The sequence below is a fragment of the Chiloscyllium punctatum genome, chromosome 23 (assembly GCF_047496795.1).
Source record: "Chiloscyllium punctatum isolate Juve2018m chromosome 23, sChiPun1.3, whole genome shotgun sequence".
Taxonomy (NCBI): Eukaryota; Metazoa; Chordata; class Chondrichthyes; order Orectolobiformes; family Hemiscylliidae; genus Chiloscyllium; species Chiloscyllium punctatum.
Window position 1 is genome coordinate 68,466,811 of NC_092761.1, and position 23,536 is coordinate 68,490,346.

At 38.6% G+C, this 23,536-nt stretch overlaps 1 protein-coding gene across 5 annotated transcripts in view; it reads right to left on the reverse strand.

Moving 5' to 3' along the window:
* LOC140494124 (galactosylgalactosylxylosylprotein 3-beta-glucuronosyltransferase 1-like) overlaps positions 1–23,536 on the reverse strand; it is a 184,146-nt gene that overhangs the window by 50,895 nt on the left and 109,715 nt on the right. Inside the window, exons 2-3 of one of the 5 annotated variants that reach the window (XM_072593140.1) lie at positions 20,149–20,297; positions 9,467–9,619 (exon numbers count right to left, since the gene is read on the reverse strand). The exons of 2 other annotated variants lie outside the window; for them this stretch is intronic. The gene's annotated coding sequence lies outside the window, so the exon portion shown is untranslated. The remainder of the gene's footprint in view (positions 1–9,466; positions 9,620–20,148; positions 20,298–23,536) is intronic. 2 more of the 5 variants (XM_072593142.1, XM_072593141.1) reach the window with 2 other exon arrangements.

A 23,536-nucleotide genomic window follows, 5' to 3' on the forward strand; every position in this document is an offset into this window, starting at 1 on the left:
CTTACTACCAACGCGTGTCCCCCTTCACCACCATTGCCATTCCCTCTCCATACCAATTTATCGACTATTCACCAGGGACAAACCTAAGGAGCCATGCTGGCATAAAATGTAGTTATGTGTTTCCTCATGTTGTCACTATTTTTAAAAAAAGCCATTGACACAAAATAATTATCAAATATATTGAAATTCCTTTAACTAATCCCTTATGAAAACAAACATTTCATTTAAATACATAATCTCTCAGGAAAATAAAACAAAAATCTTATTCTATAAATAGTTAAGAGTTGTGAATCAAATTGTGTTCTTGTCAAGCACTCCATTAGGAAAATGATAGACTGGGAAATCCGTCATGCAGCAGAATCCTTTAATGGCTTGCAGAACAGGTGCATTTAAAAAAAAGTTAATTTTTTTAACTCCACACATTTTTCTGACAGCTCTTTGACAGTTAAAGAATTTGAAAGACGTTTGATAGTTTGTCTGGCCTTTTACATATTAACAGTTGCAATGGGTTTAAACACTTTTCAGGCATAATTTTGTCTCCTTTTACGAATCACAAAGTGTATGTTATCATCCACTTTGCCCTAACAGAGTGTACTTGACTCCTAAAAGGTACCTGATACCTTCAAGCACACTTGCTACTCCATATCCCCCTCCTTTCCATCAAAGATGCCCTTGACCCACAGACACAAGATTACCTCAACTCTCCAAATCAGTATCTGGGCAATCCAAAATAAATACATTGTGATTGACCTGTTTTGATCTGTTTTAACTTGATCTGCTCTCTACGCTTTGGGTTTCAAACAGTGGCGACACAAAATGGAGCTTAAATGAGGGCAGCTGATAATTATCTGGCCAAGTTTCTTTGCAAAAACACGTGTGAAGACAGGGGTGTTTCCAAATCCTCCTTTGCAAAAATTTGAAATGACAAGTTCAGTGGATTGGACTTCACATTTTCTGTGATTTTTACTGTGATAGAGAGGCTTTGTCTTGTGATTAAAAAAATCCAGGCTTGTGAGTCTATTCTGGTGATTTTTATTAATGCACTTCGCTATTACATAATTTGAACTGTAGCCACAACCTAGGTTTCCCTCTATCTGTATATTTATTCGAAAGATCTGCCAAAGCCGTGTACACAGCTTCTTCCAATCTCAAACATTCCTATCTGAATTTTGATTTCTGTAGCTCATCCATAAAAATTTGAATGCTCTGCAATCTCAGTGAAGTTAAGTTAGAAATGGGTTCGTATATGATATCTCTCTTTCATACTGCATTGTTGTATTATAGAGTGGAATTGAAAGGATCAGAGTGTGAAGTGAGTTAGTCACTGTAATGCCATGAGTTGATGATCACAGACATGAGGACCTGAACAATTATCTTTGATAGTGTGCTATGTTTTGATTCTGTGAATTAGCAGACTTGTATCAAGAAGGGGTCATATTTTTAAGGTGAATGAAGAACAATTTTAAAAAGACATGGGAGGCAAATGTTTTACACAGAGAGTTGTTCGTGCATGGAATGAATGTCCAGAGGAAGTGGTGGATGCGGGTACAGTTATAACATTTAAGAGGCATTTTGTAAGTACATGAATTAGATATATTTGGAGTGATGTGGGCCTAGTGCAGCAAGTGGAACTAGTTTAGTTTGGCATTATGGTTGGCATGGACTGTTTGGACTGAAGGGTCTGTTTCCATGCTGTATGACTCTATAGCTCTATAATGAGTTTGACTTTGGTGGTGAGTGGGTGGTAAGTGGAAAGTGTTTGGATTTTTAGCTAAATTCAGGGGTCAACTTATACACAAGATCAATCATTACTGGGCACACAATGTATTCTGATCATATTTCAAATATTAAATTACTTCTTGTTTGTTCTGATGATTTGTAACGAACACATAGCAAACCCTAGAATATATTTTAAGTTACAACTCAGCAAATCTTTGACCGCTAATTCACGAATCTTGAAATACAATTTAAAACTGAAACCTGTTAATCACCCTTATAATTTCCTTATGTTACTCCCTTATATCTTGACTATGCTGCAATATTTCCTTGAATACCTTGGTTTAAAAATTGGATGACATAGCACTTGCTCTAAGGGGGTAACAACAGAAGCTGAAGCATCCAACTGTCACATAATTGTTCTGCACTGTATACCTAGTTCGTGAGAATACCCCAGTGTCCTCTGGCCATCCAACTGAAAACAGTGCTAGGTCCATTTGTAAGCAAATCTAAAGGCCTGGCCTATATACGATTGCACCTGCTCACTGCAGATTATCACAAAAGATTATGGTAAACAATTACATTCTTGAATTCTCCTTCTGACCCATCTCAAATTGACTCGATGCCCAACAATTACTGGCCCAGCATTTGTTTTCCTTCTTTTTACACCCAAAATACACACAAAGTGAGAACAACTCCAACCTGCTGGTCACATCTTGCTATCTCATGAGGATAACATGATCATAAACCATTTTTCATATCCTTCTCTCTGATCTGTGTCTTTTAAAATTTTAATCTAACCCCCATTACTGAGACTCTGAAACAGTATTCATTATAATTGTTCAGGCCTCGCTTTCCGAGCCCTTTGTCAGCACCACATGCTCTGATGATAACATCAACTGCACAAGTCATCAACGGCACATGCATAGATGCTTTCTGCAGCCTATCTCCTCAGAGCCAGCTAATACCACAGGCTGCATCTGTGTATGCATGGCAGCCATGCAAATCAAATTTTACTTTTCAATTGGTAATTGCTTCAAGCACCAGAAACAAACTGAGGAAAGTGTTTTTTATTGCTCAACAAGTTGGCGGCATGGTAGCTGAGTGTTTAGCACTGCTGCCTCACAGTACTAGGGATCCAGGTTCGATTTCCTCTTCGGGTGACTGTCTGTGTGGGGTTTGCACATTCTCCCCGTGTCTGTGTGGGTTTCCTCCAGGTGCTCCGGTTTCCTCCCACAATCCAAAGATGTGTAGGTCAGGTGAATTGGCCATGCTAAATTGTTAGGTGCATTAGTCAGGGGTAAATATTGGGAATGGGTCCAGGTGGGTTACTCTTCAGAGGGTCAGTGTGGACTTGTTGGGCCAAATGGCCTGTTTCCATACTGTAATCTAAAAAAAATTGTTACAACCCAGAAAGCGCTCCTTACAAAGTGAGAAAAAGGAGGTTCAGCTGTACCCATCAAAAGGGAATTGGATTGAATTGAACGGAAAAATATGGGGAATTGGCAGGTGAATTATATAGCACCATGAATAGAACAAATGGGATAATGAAAGGATTTCATTTTGGATTTTTTGGAACCAAATGAATACACTCTGCCCTATCACAATGATGTTCTGAAATACCTTGGCCCCTTTCCTATAATACAAATTGCACATAGGTCACTCACCACATCAAAAAATGCACCCGTTCTGCAATTTGTGCTTTGCCATAATAAGCTTTTTGTACGGCTGCCAAAGTTAGCAATAAACGTGAGTCACTCTTGTGTGTCTACATCAGTAACACACAGCTAGCTTCAACTACAGTCACAGGCACTGCTGGGTAATACTGCACATTCTTTTCTTCAAAACTGATTGTGCTCCACAAGCAGAATTATTACATACTGCGGACACTAACAACTACATGAACATCTCTGCTCCCTGTGCAAGTACAAAACACAGGATCAGGAGGATATTTAGAATCTGGGGTGAGGAAACTAAGATGTTTGTTACAAAACCAAAGAAACATATTGACGGAGGTTGGTTTTGCTTTCACTAGACTTCAGGAAGGCAGGGTTCTCTTTACATTTACCGACTGGAACTTCAATCAACCTGCAGAGTGCATCAATGTATGTGCAGAATCCTTCCTGCACCAGTTAAAACTTTAATGTGCAGAGTCTACGCAGGTGACATAGTTAACTCAACATCAGGTGGGCTCCTAAGCATTGTGTGACACAGGCTTTACATTGCCTTATTGCATTTATCTTCCTTGCGGTGCCACACTCAAATTCTCAGGAGATAATCAAGTCAAATTGCATCAGAGTCAGGTTGCAAAAGGACCTGATTTTTAAAAAATTGTGCCAACACTGAGCATGCAGCAAAAATATTCAAACGATAGACAGAATTTCTTCACTCAGAGAGTAGTTGTTTTCTCTGCCATAGAAAGTGGTTGAGACCAAAGCTTTTTCATAATAGAATTAAATATAGTTCTTAGAGCTGAAGTGACGAAAGAGTATACGCAGAAAGCAGGAACAAAGTACTGATCAGTCATGATCACACTGAAAGACAGAGCAGGCTCAACAGGCCAAATGGCCTATTCCTGCTTCTATTTTGTCTGATTAAGGCCCGATGTCATTCCTGCCCTAACTATCTCATTGAATTTGGTCTTGGGACTGGCAATGATCTGCGTTGGCCTGCCCGCTAAGGGGTCAACAATCAAGTGTTAACTGATAGAAATGTATCGTTAAAACTGAATAGAGTTGACAAGACAATTTTGAGACTAGCCTTGTTATACGGGTGTGGAAATTTGGCCAACAACATGAAGAGATGGACAACAACTGAGATGTGGCTGCTGAGATGGATGTGTGGGAAAGTGACAAGGTCAGGAACCAGCACATCAGGGGATTAGCAAGGATTGTGGGAGCATCAAAGAAAATAGCCAAGAAGAGATTGAAATGGTATGGTCATTTATTGCGGGGAGGGAGGGGAAATTAGGTGAGTTGGCTGATGCATATACGGCTGCCAGGAAAAAGGAGATATGTAAGGTCTAAAATCAGGTGGAAAAAGGCATTATTGAGAGCCTTAAACACAGAACAACAGAGAAAGGGATGGGTGGCTGATGGGAGGAGTAGGAGGAGGGTAATTATTCAGCATTATGGTGATCCAAATTTGAACAAGAGAAGCTGAAAATGTGGCAAAATTAAAATTAAAATGTGAAAATCATCAAGTTGATATATGGGATGGTGCATGGGATTTTCCAGTTCACATTCTTGTAGTTAGGCAATCTAACATTAATTTATTATCCAGAAAGTTTTGAAATTTGTCTTGAAGTGACCTTGTCCCAAGCATGCTAGGTTGGAGATCTTGCAGTATTATTTACAAATTCACATATTTCACATGCCTTGGCTACATGTTTAAAACGTTGTCAATTTTTGACATTGCTAGTGTCAGTTCCTGATTTTAGTTAACAACATTAGAGTTGTTGGAGGAGTAGTTAAGCAGTGACATGCTTAAATAGATGGTGGATGTCAAGTGAGTGCAACCAATGATGAAGCAGCAGTCTTTGGTCGCACATGTGGGATCAATTTTTTTACCGAGGTGATTAAACAAGTCAGGTTCACTTTGTGAAAGATTATCTCTGAGAGTAACATTTGATAACTGTAACATTTTATGTTCTTAAATTTACATAATTTAGCATCAACTCTGAAAATTGGCACTTGTGGAACTAGAGAGTGTGAGGGCTGTCAGGCAGAGAGGGACAAGTTTTTGTCTGTATTGCTTTGAGGACTGATAGCAGTAGATAGCTTTGTACACCAGGGAAATGCAATGGAAATAAAGGGATGTGCTCCATGTGACTTCCCATCGACTAATTTTAGCCATCCAGTGCAGAACATTTCAATGCCTGAAATTTAAAAATCCATTAAATTGTATTGATTGGGATCTTTGAATTGATTCTTGAAGACTGTGATGTACGTGACTAAACATTGGATATAATATAAACATAGGAAAATGGAAAAGAGATGCTTTGCTGACAGTCAGAAATTATCCAGTCAGGTAGGGAAAGAGTCTGTTGGAATCCAGATAGCATGAAGAGTTGTTGTGCTGTGAGGATAAATGTGGCAGAAGACCAATGGCAGGAATGTGCTGGTTGGACGGTTGGAAGTGGGAGATCATTTGATAGAATCCTCTGGGATTTTGTCCCACCAGAATTGACAAGCTAAGTATCATCTTGTCTGCTTTCCGCTTATTTTGGAAGTACCTATAATTGTCAATCTGAATCTAAAGTTTTTTTGACATTCCTCTATTGTGCATTTTCTTGCAAATAACACTTTGTGTTTCATATTACAATGTAACTACCATACATGAAAGGTCCAAACATTTCTGTTTTTCAGGTAACCAATTGTAAAAAAGAAAACATGTTTTTACATTTCCCTAAGAACAGAAAATAGATCACAGCGTAAACACATGCAAATCTCAGAATGCATGGAGATCAATTTTCTTTTTGCTCGATGAATCAGGACAAACACAAACATTTGTCTATGAAAATTCAATGCAATTCAAAATCTTTTTTTCTAATTCTGTCTTGGCACATGGAAAATATTGATAAAAGCTGCATTTATCTGCTTGAGTAGTGGTGTGGGTCTTTTTCTTGAACTGCTGTGGTTCCTGAAGTGATAATATCTCATGTGATATCAATAGGGAATTTTAACAATATATGTTGTCACCAATTCAGTGCAGAATTGAATCACAGCCTTAACATCCATTAAGTTGTTATCTATCCTCGATGGTTCTACTATTTCTTTTGTTTTGTTGCGAAGATGGTGAACATCATGGAGGCACTTCTCTGAGACTGGAGACACACAAACACAAATAGGCATACACACACATGTTTACACAATATTAGCACAAACAATACTTAGAGAAGATGCAAAGAATATATGAATCAGCCGAACTAAACCAGTCATTGAGACTATCAAAACATTCAAAAACATCAATACAGAGATAAAAAATGTTTTAACTGGGAGTAAGGGTCCTCTATTTATTTCTAATAAGTGATAGGGGACATTTTGATCTGGATTCTGCTCTTTTCCACTTTTCTTTCTGTCACTATATATAAATGGCTAAAAACAAAATTAATTCAAAAGAAATGGTAAAGCTTGTTGAGATACATCTCTTTGTCCTCTAACATTTCACCGAATCATGGAAATGTTATGGTGAAAAAGGAGACCATTTGGCCCATAGTACCAGCACCGGCTCTTCAAATGTGCATTATCATGGTGCCTTTTTCCTGCCCTTTCCTCATACCTTGCACATCGTCTCTGTTTAAATAATCACGGAATGCCCGCTCAAGTGCCTCAGTTGAACCTGCCTCCATTTTATTTGCAGACAGTGCATTCCAAATCGGAACCACTCTTTGTGTAAAAAACCTTTTTCTAATCTGACATTTGGTGTTTGCAAATTATTTCAAATCTGTGTTCTTTTTCTCAATCCTTCTATAAGCAGAATTACTTCCTTCCTATCTTCTTTGTGGACACCTTTTATGCCTTTGAAAACATCTCTCACATCTCCTCTTTGTCTTTTCCTGTCCAAGGAAATCAATCCCAACTTTTCCAATTTTTTCTCATTCCTGAAGTCTCTCATCCCTGGGCTCCTTCTTGTAAACCTCTTCTGCACTTCCTCCAATGCATTCACATATCCTTCCTATTGTGTAATGCCCCAAATTGTACACTATATTTAACCTGTCCAGCATCTACAAGGCACAAGTCAGGAGTGTGATGGAATACTCCCCACTTGCCTGGATCAGTGCAACCCCAACAATACTTAAGAAGCTTGACACCATCCAGGACAAAGCAGCCCACTTGATTGGCACTATAACTACAAGCATCCACTCCCTCCACCATCAATTCTCAGGCAAAGTAGTGTGTACTATTTACATGATGACCTGCAGAAATTCACCAAAGATCCTCAGACAGCACCTTCCAAACTGATGCCCACTTCTATCTGAAAGGACAAGGGCAGCAGATACATAGGAACAGGACATCCTTCAAGTTCCCCTCCAAGTCACTCACCATCCTGACTTGGAAATATGTTGCAGTTTCTTCAATGTCGCTGGGTCAAAATCCGGGAAATTCCCTCCCTAACAGTATTGAGGGTCAACCCACAGCAGGTGAACTGCATTGGTTCAATACCACCTACTCAAGGGCAACTAGGGATGGGCAACATATGCTGGCCCAGCCAGCAATGTCCTTGTTGCACAAATGAATTAAAACAAACTGTGGTCTAACAATTGTCTTTGTAGAAAACTCAGAATAATTTCCTTGTTTTTGCACTCTATTTCCTTATTAAGAAAGCTGATGAAATTGCCTTATTAACTGCTATCTCCACTTGTAATACCACTTTCAATCATCTATGCACATGTAGGTAGGCATGCTCTTGCTTCTCTTACGAATTGTAACCCTTATCTTCTATTATCTGTCCATGTCCTTCACAAGTGATAGGGGGGCAAATTTCCAATAAAGCAATGTCATACAGGTCACTACCAAATTATAACTGTGTGAGAAAATCCTTGAAAAATAAATCGTAGAAGCAATCAGCCAGCATATTTTGTGATAATCAGAAAGGACTTTCAGATTGCTCACATCAGTTCCAATTTGTAATCACGAAATAGTTATGAAACTAAAAGCAGATTTCATTTTTAAGAAGCATGGTCACAAGAGATTATAGCCAAATCTGGAATGATTGCTCACTGAACTGATTTTTCACAACATCTCTCTTTCAGTGGGAACACTCACCATCCACAGTAATATGTGTTATGGAACACCTATAAATGGATGTGGTTATGTTGTGTAAGTACAATACTAGAGGGGAAAAGATGTAATGTGTTAACGTGATTCAAGTTCAATATGCTGTGAGACCCAAAGAAGTTCAGAAATAAGTTTAAATTCTCCAACTTTGTCATACTATTAGTAACTTCTCCACTCAATAAATGAATCATGGATTTTTTTGTGTTAACTGATCCTTATGCATGATCGGTACCTCAATACTTAGTTTTTAAAAAGCACAAGAAGAAGAGAAATGCAACATGGTAACGGTAGTGACATTTCAATTCATGCAAACTCAGAAATCGAGCAATACAAACCATGGAAAACTATGCCAGATCTGTGGTGTGTGACAAGCATAGTAAGCCAACCAGTGGTAATGATTCTGTAAATGGCCTCAATAACCAGGAACTAAGATGATCCCAGGATTGGAAGGATTGTCTTGTGATAGTAGGTTAACCAAGTTGGGACTCTACTCACCGGAGTTTTGAAGAATGAGGGGTGATCTCAGTAAGGCATATATGATTCTTAAAGGACCTGACAGAGTAAATGTTGACAGGATGTTTCACTTCCACTACTTTGGGAGAGTCTAGGACCAGAAGGCACAATCTCAGAGCAAAGGGGTACCAATTTAAGACTGAGATGAGGAGGAATTTATTTTCTGAGAGGGTTATGTTTCATTAGAATTCTTTGCTGCAATGAGCTGTGAAAGCAGGGTCCTGGTCTATATTTTTAAGGCTGAGGTAGATAGATTTTTGATCAGTAGGACAGTCAAGGGTTATGGAGAAAATGCAGGAAATTGGACGTGAGGAATGTCAGATTAGCCGCAATCCTATTGAAAAGTAGAGCAAGTTCAAGAGGCTGGATGGCCTACTCCTGTTCCTCTTTCTTATACTCTTATGGTCTTAACCATCAAAGGGAAAACTGGTTCAGAATCGATATCCATTCCCACCTACCACATGTTCTCCATGTTTTGAGAGCTGGTGAGTAAAGGATGAAGTCTTAGTTCAATGCTTTTATAGCTTCTGTACTTTGCCAGGAGTTGCTTCTTTCCCCACACATGAAGGATAATCATTTGGGCACAGATCCAGGCATAAGATTCAACATCTCTAGTCAAAAAAATAGAGAAAAATGGAGGGGGAAAAAAGAGAGAAGTGATCTTAGATCTCTCAAATTTGAATAATAAATGTTTTGGGTTCATCAAGGCTCCTGTTACAAATTAATTTTGAAATAAACAGAAAAGATCTTATCAACAAGATCACTCATAAAGAATTTAAAACATGCTTATTTATTAATTTTGTGGCAACTTTGAGTAGATATTACTCTGTCATTAATAATCATTCACAATGCAATATTAAAATTTGAGTATCTGTTATTCTGTGTTCTTGACAGCTTTGTAAAAAGTAGGATTAATGTTAGTTTTCTAAGTGTGGAACTTCTGATTCTGATGTAAGGAAATATTCATTTTGTGAATTTGATGTTTTCATGTTATATGTTACAATTAAGATTCCATGAATGATACCAAGAATGGAAGGGCTAAAGACAAGAATCACTCACAAATACATTCCAACATGATTCATTTAAATGACAAATGCTTTTATCTCTGTAAAAATATATTATAAGACATTAAAGTAGGATGACAAGGCACCAAACTCAATGACAATTAAAGCCAATAAATGTTATATCCTGCAAAGCTGCTTGTTCAACGTTGCATTGAGGTACATTTTGGCACAAAACAGAGGTGCTCGAATTTATGATCCATATAAACCTATCAGTGTTGATTTAGATTTTTGGTGCAAGATGACAAAATATTTTTTCTTCCCCAGAATTAATCTCCTCACTCGAAGGAACATAAAATTCATTCCCCATAACCCTTCTAAAATAATGAATTCCAATACATTCGATACAGGGCAAGTCTAAAATAACATATGCTCAGAATAAGAGTAGTGGCTCAAATATGATTCCTGTTCTGGCTGCAGTAAAGGTGGGCCTCCTTGACCTCCCACTGAGACTGGAAGCCATGGCAAGGCATTACCAAAGAAAACAATTCAAGATGAAGCATTGGTAAAGAATGTATCTTTACATTGTATCAGTCCAATACAGCACAGTTGGCAATACACTCCCTGCGTTGAAAAATGTGGTGCTGGAAAAACACAGCAGGCCAGGCAGCATCCGAGGAGCAGGAGAATCGATGTTTCAGGCATAAGCCCTTCTTCAGGAAGTGCAAAACAGATACTAATGCCAAACAATGATTGCAGAATCACAGAAGAATGTGTTTCTCTTGTGAAAATACAATTTCAAAGTTTTATCACTTTGTTTAATCTTGACAAAATAATTATTTTTTGTGTGTGCTGATTTAGTAAAGAATAAACTAATGGACATCACAGAAATTATTAAAACCTTTACAAACAGGCTTATACAACATATCCATATAATTAATATGATGCAAAAGCTTTTAGTTAACAGTCCCAAACCACAAAACAGATAAGAGAACAGCTTGACATCCAAGACAAAATGTAGAGAATTAAACATTCATTTGATTTTGGTCCAACACTTCATTTTCTCCCAGAGTCCCAAAGTACATTTAAAATTGCATCATAAATGATATATGTTGGTGAGATCAAATGCACTTATTTGTACTTCTCACATACAAATTTCATTTTTGTTTTAGCTTCAGCACAGCAGGTCTCAAGAGAGTTGCAGACCCTGTATTGCCACTGGCAATTAGATTGAATTTAAACACTGTGAGTATTTGTAATGCATCAGCAATATAATTCCTAGCAGTATCATCTCTAGCTCTTGGATTTCTTGGCCTTCAATACCGTCTTATAAATTACTTTGCTGTATAAATTATGGGGAATGGCATAGGACAATGAGTTTTTCAGCCCATTTAAACAAGAGAGGTTTCCAATGTGAGCACATTATTGGAAATAGATATAGACAAGATCTAAAGATCTGATGAGGAACTGTGATGCCTGAATCTCTCTCTCGATTCCCTCCTATCAAACCATAGGGCTGCTCTCTCATTAGAGATAGCAACTTGAGGGTGGCCACACATTGTGAGGGGAGAGATTGGAGAAGAAGAGTACTTCATTGTAATGTCAATCAATGCAGGAAATTGAACCCATACTGTTGGCATTACTCTTCAGTATAAACAAACCATCCAGCCAACTGAGTTAACTAACACCCCATGTTAACGAATTCTCAGCTCTAAGAGGTGTCTTTTGGGTGGATGCTGAACCAAAACCCTATTTGCACCTCCCCACCTCCTGGATGAGGAAGATGGTGATTCTACGGCAGTGTCACTGGACTAGTGTTCAGAGACCCAGGGTTATGCTATGAGGACATGGCTTTAAATTTCACCAGAGCAGCTGATGGAATTTCAATTCAATTAATTAATAAATAAGGAATTGAAAATGGTGCCATGAAGCTGTCACTGATTATCATAAAAACCCATCTAGTTCGCTAATAGTTATAGGCTGTCCTTACTTGGCCTGCCCTAAATGTGACATCAGACCCACAGCACCATGGTTGACTCTTAACTGCCCTCTGAAACTGCCTAGTAAGCCATTCAGTTCTAGGATGGGCAACAACAGCTGACGTAGCCAGTGATGCCCACATTCCATGGACAATTACTGAGAAAGATAGGTGTAAACGATCCACGGCATTTTCTCAAAGGGGAGTTCTGCTTCATTCCTGACTAATATTTTTATCTGAAGCAACATCAAAAAAATCTTATTATCTGGTCAGTTATCTTCCTGCTCTTTGTGAAATTTAGCCTTGTGTTTCTACATTTAAAAAATGATTGGACTTTAAATGCAACAGTCAAGTCAGCTCTTTTTCCTCAAAACCTTCCTTGAGAAATTGGCCAATGATGTTCTACCAATGGTCTACTACACAGGTCAGGAGACATGGTGTGATTTCTATGTACTATAAGACTGATATTGTTGGTAACCTTGCAAAAAAGGCTAAAGATATTTGGTTTTCCTGCCAAACTGATGCTGAAATAGGGTGTATCAAAGCAATCCTATGATCAGATCAACTGCTGTCTCTAATAGGCAATGACAGAGGCAGCCTATTAATTAGTTGCCTCCTGTAACAATAAGGCCAGTAGTTGTGATCAAAGATTGTTCACTCAGAACTTGGAAATGGTCTCAATTTTAAGATCCTGACATGTGGTTCCTAATGCCCGTGAGAAGTTTCAATCCATCAAGAGCAACTTATGCATACATATGCTTTCTGTTCCTGCATAGCCTCTAACTAACAGAATTAGAAAATAAATCACAGGAACAAAAGAAAAATGAGAACCAATAAATGTACAGATGTCTCCCTTTATACCATTTTAACTGCAGTAATAACTCAACGAATGTAATTTGCTTTTAATTAAAAAAGCAGAACCGATTCCCTGCAGCAATGAAGTACCTTTAGATATTCAGACTTCCAGTATTTATAGTTAGCCTGAAATTTCTCACAATATAATGTGTGAGGTGATGCACTTATGCAGGACAAACAAGGCAAGGGAATACATTACCAACAGTAGAACTGTGGGAAGCACCGATGCATGTCCAACTACCTCTTAAGGTAGTGGGAGAGGTAGATACAGTGGTTAAGAAGGCTTATGGGTTACTTGCGTTTATTAGCCTTGGCGTAGAGTTTAAGAGCAGGGAGGTTGTGCTGCTGTGGAGGTTAAGTTTTTTAGGCCACATTTAGAGTTTTGTTTGCAGTTCTGGGATTCGAATTATAGGAGGGATGTGACTGGACTGAGGAGGGTGCAGAAGGTATTTATCAGGATGTTGCCTGGGCTGAAGAGTTTTAATTCTGAAGAGAGATTAGGTAGACTGGACTCATTTTCCTTGGAACAGAAGAGATTAAGGGGGTCATAATTGAGATATATAAAATTACGGGCGGCATAGACAGAGTAGACAAGGAAAAATGATTCCCCTTGATGGAGGGATAAATGGCCAAGGGACAAAGATTTAAGGTGAGGGATGGGGGAGATTTAGAGGATATGACAGGAAATATTTTTCACCCAGAAGATAGTGGGAATCCGAAACTCACTGCCTGTATGGGTGGTAGAGGCAGAACCTCTTACAATATTTAATAAAGTATACAGATGTGCACTTGTGATGCCAAGGCATACAATGCTATGACCCTAATGCTGGAAAATTGGATTAGAGTAATTAGGCTCTTGTTTTTGACCAGTGTAGACTTGATAGATTGAAGGGCCTTTTTCAGTGCTATAGATTGCCATGACTCTATGACTGTACTGAAGCTTTGTGATAAGAAAATTGGACCAAATCTTGCTGTCAGCATCACGGTGAAGCTAACTGCACTTGCTGTATTTTGTGTGTACTTGGTTGAACAGCTTCAGGTGATGAGCAGTTCAACCATAATTAACAAAAAGTTATGTTCAGGCAGTATCACTTCATCATTCATTTTGTAAAGTCAGCATTTTGTTGTCTGAGTAACCATTGAATGGCATTTGTATTTGTATGTTGAACTAAAATTACCACAGAATTTATGGCTAGTATTTTATCAGCCTTTTAATCGAAAAGAAATTGAAGTGTATGTTGATAGGGTGAGAACATAAACACTGGCATAGATACTTTGCATTGGAAGATCATTGGGAATTACACCCAATTAAGCTCTCTTGCATACACATTTATGGTTTGATTTTTTTCGTAGAGATGTTTTTTTAAAATGTAAAATTACAAAATTTAATTTGTTTTCATTTGTTTACTTTCTCTTTCTCGCTCTCTCTCTGGTTTCTGCCATTACATATTGAGCTTTTGACCAGTAGATTTGTGAAAGTGCCATGAGGAAGAATGTCATATCAATATTCTCAGCTCAGCCACAGACAGGGAACAGGTACATCCTCACAAGTCGGCAATTTAGATCAGTAATTGGGAGATAACAAATTCAATCCATGTCCTCCACATCTGTTGGTTGCAATGCAGCATTGTGCTATTTTTTCCTTATTAATGCTCACCCTATCAGAAACGTCTTGTGTACAACCTTTCAGTGGCTCAGGTAAGGAACTTGTGACTGCAGCAAAGACATCTCAACAAATGAAAAATGCGACACCAGATTCATGTCTGCAAGTGCAATTGAGTAGAACAAAAATTATCGTGAAACAAAATTGATCAGGAATATTAAAATGAAAAGTAAAAGATTCTACAGGTAAGTAAGTAAGAAAAAGAAATGTCAAGATATGGAAAGTAGATATAAATGCAATAAATTCACAAGCAATGACAGCACAATGGCAGAATTTTTAAATAATTGCCTTCCTTCTGTATTTAGCAAGGAGACTAACATCAACACGGTATTACAGAAAAAGATAAAAATATTGTAATAACGTTGAAATTAGATGGGGAGACAAAATAAATAAATTAGTCAAACATTGAGAGAACATAACCCCGGTAGGTGGATTGCATCTGCATAAATTAAAATAATTCAGAAAGAGATAGAATCACCCATATGTATCTGGTCTCAATAGGATTAATGAAGATAAAGATTCAATATAATGTTGCCAGAACAGAGAGGTTATACTTATCAGGAAACATAAATTGAAGACTAATGGAAGTACTGACAGAGCTGTTAAAGATTATGTAGGGTTTTGATAGAGTAGGAATAGAGAAGATGCCTCCATGTGTAGAGAGAACTAGAATTAGGGATCATAATAACTAATAAATCCAATAGAAATTACAATAGAATTATCCTGGAAAGGGTGGCTAGGATGTGAATCTCACGACCACATGAATAGAATAGAAACATTTCAGGGGAAGCTAGATAAACTAGAGAAAAAAGAAATTGAAGTGTATGTTGATAGGGTGAGAACATAAACACTGGCATAGATACTTTGCATTGGAAGTGCTGTTCATGCTTTAAATTCTATGGGATATAATTTCAGGAGTTTCTTACTTCCTTTCCTTTGAAGTGTTTCTGCCCCTTTCTAACCACTATGGATGACTGACATTTCTCTTATTTTCCTCTCGATGCCATACCTTAACAGGCCACAAGGGGCTACACAAACAGAGCCTTTTGCGTGTGTTTCTATAACTTTCCTCCAGTGTTAGAAAGCTCTAATAATTCAGCTAATGTTTCACTTTGAAAGCACAGCTGAGCCCATAAAGCATGCTGCTTTGGAAATCATGGAATTTTGGAAAGCATTCAGACTGAAGTACTGTGTGCTGTCCCAAACAGTGGGAAATGCCTTTCGCAAGACAAATTACACTGTGGAAAAACAGAATCTGCCATGTGATCCAACCTAACCTAATTCCCTGGTTCATAAAAGCAAGGATACCGTTAGACATATTGCACTACATCACAGGCACAAAACCTTCACATCAAGTCCAAGAAACAATGCAAGGGCAAGAAATGGAAGGTCAGCACATTTTGCTGGAAATAATAAAACTTGGTAGCAATTTAAAGGTAGCATAGCTGCTTAAGATAAGATGCTCAAATTGATTATCATCAGTTAGAAATCATCAGTTTCATCACTTGATTTGATTACCTCAAGCACGGATAGCCAGGAGAATAATCCTACTCATACATTGTTATATTTTTTAAAGTTCTTATCCCCATTCTTTTGAAGACATTTATGAGATAGCCACTGTATGGTCTCTAGAAAGTGACCCAATTCCACAACAAATTGATAGTCTACCCCATTGTGTCTGAAGTATGATGCCATGTGTGACAATGCTTTGGCCTTGTCCATAGTTACTAATTTTCACTTGTGAATATGTGCAATTGCTTATAAATTAATCTTGTTCTAGATTGAAGTGGTGCTGGAAAAGCACAGCAGTTCAGGCAGCATCTGAGGAGCAGGAAAATTCCTGATGAAGGGCTTTTGCCTGAAATGTCAATTTTCCTGCTCCTCGGATGCTGCCTGAACTGCTGTGCTTTTCCAGCACCACTCTAACCTAGAATCTGGTTTCCAGCATCTGCAGCCCTTATTTTTACCTATAAACTAATCTTGGGCAGGAGTGCAAAGCAGCCAATTGGAAGAAAGAAATGAATGGAGGGTAGAACCTCCTGTCTCTCTGCCTCATTGTGTTTCTGCAGATTAGTTAATTGCAGATGTCATCAATTGTGAATCTGATCTTGTCCTCAGGCAATTGTGCCACAGGCAGTCTTCTCAGCCACAGTACAGGAATGAGGAGCACACATGATTTTCTTTCTCTTGCTCTGAAGAAAGTAGTAACTCGGCTGAAAAAGAGCAAACTTGCATTTATTCTGCACCTTTCACATTGTCAGGATAGCCCAAAACCTTTCACAGCAATTGAGATGTAGTCACTGCTGCTATGCAGACCCAAAGGTCAGCAGATTTACCTTTAGCAAGGGCCTCACAAACATCAGAAGATTTAATATGAAGGAATCTGTTTTAGTTGGAAGAATGAACATTTGCACTATGTAACATAGTACCATGGTAAATCTTACATCTGCAGATCATGTGGATATTGCTTCAGTTTTACAGCTCAACTGAAATACCTCTAACAATGCCATGTACAGGGCAAAATACAGTCTGGATTATGTGTTTGAGTCATGGATTGAACTTGTAACCTTTTGCCTTGTGCGCGTGTACTGCGAATTGAGTTAAAGGCACATCTGCTATAGCAAGCAATGCAAACAGGAGTGCAGCTTGAATCTCCCACCTTTCCTGGTCCATCAGCACATTACTAGACCATGTGAATAGTCATTTGAACTGCTGGGGAGTTCCATTTCAAGGACTGGCATTATTAGAAGTAAAAACTGATTGACGCACGTGAAACATGAGAGCAGAAAAATGGAAAATTTGATACTGACAATCTGTTTGATTTCCAACAGATGAAATTAAAAAATTCATTTTCATGGTACATTATAAAAAAATTGGCATGCACGTTGACAAAATATACAATGCACAGAAAACTATTAAATGAGAAACAAATTGAATCTAATTATTAGAATTACTGAGGTTTACAAAATAATTGCATTTTCCTTGCCTCTCTTGTATTTTGTCATTTCGAATTAACTTCCAAATTGTTTACACGAAGTATTTAATAATCAAAATGCCATTAATATTAGGGAGAATTACACAGTTATTATATTATGGATTATTTGGTTTGACTGACACACTTGTTGTTCAGTAGGTTTTGAACTGTAAGGAAATAAATCTGGCAACACAGAACATTATTCCAGAACTGGCTCAGTGGTTAGCACTGCAGCCTCATAGCACTAGGATTCCAGGTTTAATTCCAGCCTTGGGCAACTGTCTGTGCGGAGTTTGCACATTCTCTGCATGGGTTTCCTCCGGATGCTCTGGTTTCCTCCCACAATCCAAAGATGTGCAAGTCGGATGAATTGGCTATGCTAAATTGCCTATAGTCTTAGGTGCATTAGTCAGAGGGAGATGGGTCTGGGTGGGTTACTCTTTGGAGGGTCAGTGTGGACTGGTTGGGCTGAAGAGCCTGTTTCCACACTGTAGGGAATCTAAACTGGACATGGGTTACATGCAACAGGACTAAAAATATATTTTCAGAGAAACGAACAGGAGGTCTTTGCTGGAATAGAGTTTTTTGTATTTTTGGATAGTATTTTGAATAGTATTTTTGGATCCCCTGGAATTGTAGTGCTGAACCTAACACTCTATTTCCTTCTAATGCAATATACCAAAAGTTTGAGTTGAGCTACATCAGTGGAAGATGGTGTGTGAGTCAATTGTCACGTGTTTGGGGCAATTTGTATATGTTGGGTATTTAATGGTAGCCAATGATTTTCAACAAATACCAATTTCAACTTTGGTTTCAGGGAAAAACAAAGTTTCTATTTTGGTGATTTGATGGTGCTCACATGGTTTCAACTTTCTCACTTGGGCAATGTTCGCTACATAGACTGAAAAGGTTATATATTTACTTCAGGTTTGTTTTTAGCTTGGTTGGCTGGACAGCACATTTGCGATGCAGACTGATACCAACAGCCTGGGTTCAATTCCTAAACTGGCTAAGGTTAGCATGAAGGACTTTCCTTTTCAATCTCTCGCCACCCCTGAGATATGGTGACCTTCAGGTCATACCACCACCAACTGTCTCTGTAGAACATGCAAGCAGCCTGTAGTGACTATATCATAACCTTTATTTAGTTGGACCTTGCTGAGTGTCAATTGGATGTTGTGCTTTCTGGCTTTGTAATTGTGATTAAACAGCAATAGTAAGAAATGAAAGATGGAAGTTCTGTCTTTTACAATGACTGCACTTCAAAAAATAATCTACTGTCTATAAAACTTTAAAGTAATAAATGGCAAGGTACAATGGAAATTGCAAGTGTAATTGCTATTAATATTATTGTTATTCAATTGTAAGTCCAATTTGGCTTTCCAAACTTGGATACTACAAATATCAATGCAAAAAGAATTTTATTCAATGTGATCGGTTTACTGAACTGACCACTGACATCTTTTGCAATGGCTGAATTTTCTGACTTGAGTTTAATAAAAGAAAAACAATGCTGGTCTATTAGATTCCCAAATCAGGTTGGTGTGTTGGTATAAATTGCTCATGAATCAATCAGCATTTATGGCAAAGAGGCTTTAAAATTTGAATAAGTTCACTATGAATCTAGCACTTACATTTGACAAAATCTCACCAAATAGACAATATTTCTGAAAACCACTAAGATGAGCAAATCTTCATAAAACATACTTTCTGTTAGTTTGCTTATATTTGATTTTGCTTGTGGTGTATGTTGTATTTTTGTATATTATCAATATTTTTCAAACTGTAAATTTGAATGATATTTAAAAGTGTATTTGAAAAGATTGAATCTTATTGAGAGATCCTTCAGAGGTCTTACTTAAACATCTAACTTAAATAAATTATTTCCAGAGAATCATCCAAGTTTAGATTAGATTTCCTACAGTGTGGAAACAGGCCCTTCGGCCCAACAAGTCCACACTGATCCTCCGAAGAGCAACCCACCCCCCTCTGACTAATGTACCTAACACTATGGGCAATTTAACATGGCCAATTCACCTGACCTGTACATCTTTGGACTGTGGGAGGAAACCAGAGCACCCAGAGGAAACCTACACAGACACGGGGTGAATGTGCAAACTCCACACAGACAGTTGCCTGAGGCTGGAATTGAACCTGGGAACCTGGTGCTGTCAGGCAGTACTAGCCACTGAGCCACTGTGCCACCTACTCTGAAGGAAACAATGCTGATGATGTTAGAACACAGGACTATCTGAATGCCAAGGAATAAGCAAAGCCAAATAATCCCACATTGACCAAAGGATCAGATTTAAGCTCTGCAGTTCTGCCACATCCAACCAGGAAGGTCCCTTCATATTAAAACAAGTAATAGGAGGAGGAGACTCCACAAATACCTTTTTTCTCAATGATAAGGGAGCCAAAAATATCAGTGCAAAATACAAGATTGAAGCAGATGCAACAACCTTTAGCCAGAACATCAAGTGAGTGTTTCATCTTGGCTTCCTACTGAAACACCCAGCATCACAGATGTCTGTTGTCAGCCACTTTCATGCATTCCACATGATATTAAGAATAGGCATAAAGCACTGTGTCGACCAATGACTATGGATCTGACAACAATATTGCAATAGTACTAAACATTTCAGCTCCAGAATTGACCACACCCATACCTGTTCTAATATAGTTTCAACACTGTTATCTTCATAACAATGTGAAAGTGGCCCATGAATGTCCAGTACACAAAAAGGAGAAATTCAATGCAGCCAATTACAAATCAGACACAGAAAGATCTGGAGAAACACAACTGGTCTGGCAGAATCTGTAGAGAAAGAAACAGAATTAACATTTTGAGTATAATGACCCAGCCAATTACCACCTCATCAGTCTACTCTCAATTATCAGCAAAGTAATAGAAGTTGTCATTGATAGTGTCATCAGCGTAATATTGCCATAATAATTTCAAATCTGGCCTGTCTAACAAGAGCAACTTCAGAGGAAAACTAGACCCATCATAATCACCTTTCATTGTTGCTTCTGGAGCCATAACTCACCTTCTCTCAGCCTAGTATAAACACCTCCCTATTTCTCCCTTTATTTAGCTTTGACAAAGGGTCAGTTAGACTCGAAATGTTAGCTCTTTTCTCTCCTTACAGATGCTGTCAGACCTGCTGAGATTTTCCAGCATTTTCTCTTTTGGTTTCATTGTTGTTTCTTCTAGAGTGGGATTTTTTTAAAACAGGAATTTGAATGTTACAGTTCCAACAAAAATGGGAACTAACGCAGTTTGAGAGGAATTATAATGACTCACTTGTTTGAGGGACTCAGCAAGCTGAGATCAAGAGCAAAGTAATCACAGGCCTGCACCACAGGATATACTCCTCAAGTTAAATTTTACCACATTTTGCACGAAAATAATATGGTTGATGAAATCTCTCCTCATTACAGAGGTTCAACGGACTCTTTGTGGAGATCTTTAATTTCTGGCTTTGGAGTGGACTCAGGTAAATTCACCAAAAGTTCTCTCTTAATCCATCTGTAAAGTTTTGAAAACAGATTTAGTGAGATCACTCCTGTATTGGTATTCCAAATGCAGGGTCAAGAAGAAAGTGATTGTGCATTTGATAGGTAATATCCTTCCATTTATCCGGATTAAGTCAAAGATTTACAGAGAATGCAGACAAAGACTTTCCAGTGTAGGGAACAATAGCAGAGGCTAAGTTAAATGGATCTAATTTGTATAAGGGAAACTATGTCCTAATACAGCTGGAAATAACTGATGTGAAAATATAATAAGTCCATTCAGTACCAGGTGGCACTTGAGTAGAAACTATAAAAGGACGTATACAATTTCATTTTTCACCCTCAATACCATGGATTTGAATTTTAAGCTACTAGATAGACACATGCATAAAATTAAAGAAGGAAAAAGGGCCAGTGTTTCAAGAAACTGGCAATAGTCCATAAAGCGGGGCCTTAAGTTTCTATGTTTCTTATAACATGTGGAGTGAGACATGTGGGAATGTGATTAACAGCATATTGCAAGTCAATTGGCTGAATATTTAACCTTGGATTCAAGCTTTTGCTGCCAATACAAGCTGCTTGCACACATAAGTCTGACTAAAGCAAGGGAATAGTTGGATTTGGTAGGATTGAGCAATTACTAGGAAGGAAAACCCTTAACGAGGTCGGACAGATGTTTCTTTGCAAAGGAGAAAGACTTACATGTGTATCCTCTCTTGTTTAGAAAATGCATTTTTGCTGTTTTGGAAGAGATTTGCAAGTGGAAGCCAGACCTTTTCTGACTTTGATCTGAACTTCCCAGCTTTCAGCCTTCTTATGCAGCTCACTGACAAGGAGAAAGAGGAACCACAACAACAAGAGCAGCAGCCTTCTCTATAACCACATGCTCTATGACCACCGATGGGGGCGATGAGCACAGAATGACAGGAAACAATATCCTCCCCATTGAGCACAGAGGCAGAGCATTAACTTTCTGGACATGACTGAGCAGAAATGTGTCAGGAGGCTTAAATTACAGAAGAACCTATTGTTGACATTTGCAGACATTTGGGACATGTCCAGCTGCAGAATGGATCTCAAAAATAAAGGAAGAAAAATTGGCCTTTCGGCCCTGAGCCTCCTCCCCCATTTAATAAAACCATGGCTAACCATCCAACCCAGTACCCTGTTCCCACTGGCTCCCCTTTGATCCCTTTACTCTTAGGAAGTATATCTATCAGGTGGGCACATACTTTGAATGCTGGTCATGATCACCAGAGCCTTGAGATTCTTTGGCTCCAGCTCTTTCCAGGAATCTGATGGTCACATTGGCAAATTCCTGCCTAGCAGTGAATCCTTCAGGTACCCCATGCCATGGCCACCCAATTACACCCAATTTGTTATTGCTGAGGTTAGTTAGAATGAGAGGTCACACCAATTTGTTGCTCGAGCTACATTCCTACATGTTCAGGAAGCCACAGTCATGTGACAGTCATAACACCCTAAGATCAACTAATATTCATCAAATGATGTTCTGTGTTAATATTCAACTGGGTGTAACCACTGAATGATTATCGCGAGTGTATGTACAGGCAGCTACAGCTCTGATATCTTCATCTTGCGTGAGTCAAGATTCTCACAAGTATCTGTAACTCCATGTTAAGTCAACAAATGCCTTTATAGAGTCAGGGGTTCTTAATAACCTCTTCAAAGATGTTATGACTTACCTCCAGGAAGCTGGGATTTGAACCCTGATGATCTGGTTCAGAGATTAGGATACTCGGTCCTGCACCACAAGAGTCTTGGGGTCAGTAGTTATCCTCTAAGAATGTACAGTACTTGATTACACTGTCAGGATGTTAACATGATACACATGGAAGGTACAAGAGGAACCATATGAGCACTGAGTAAGCCATTGGGATACAATTAATGTATCTGAATAGACCTGGGGACTCTTCAATTTATACTGTTCTGTTCAGAATGAGAAAGACCTGTTTGGCCTTGTACAACTGACTGTAGCAGAGAGAAGTGAAGCTTTTGGGGGAGGAAAGTAAAGAGAACTCTGCTCATTTACAGTAGGAAGAGGAGGAGTCTGGTTTTATGTGGGCCGATAGCCAGCCTGATAGTCAGTGTCAGATAGCATGGACTCATTCAGGTGGGCAGTGTTTCATAGTCAAGATACCTGGCCCAATTCTAAATGCACTGTGCCCATTCCTAGCCCCTTGGACAAAGCATCCCACAGTCAGGAATCTGTCCATGGATAACGGTGGTGCACTGTCAGATGGTGTAGAATCTGTGGGTAGAATTGAGGAACCACAAAGGTGAAAAAAACCATAGTTGGAATTAGGTACAGGCCTCCAAATAGTAGATAGGAGCTGGGGCACAAGATACACCAGGAGGTAGAAAAGATGTGTAGGCAAGGCAAAGTTTCAGGGACCATTGGGTCTTTAATATAAAGGTGGACTGGGAAAAAATCAGGTTAGTAGTAGGTTTCAAGAAAAAGAATTTGTGGAATGTCCCCACGATGGCTTTTTGGAGCAGCTTGTGGTATAGCTCACC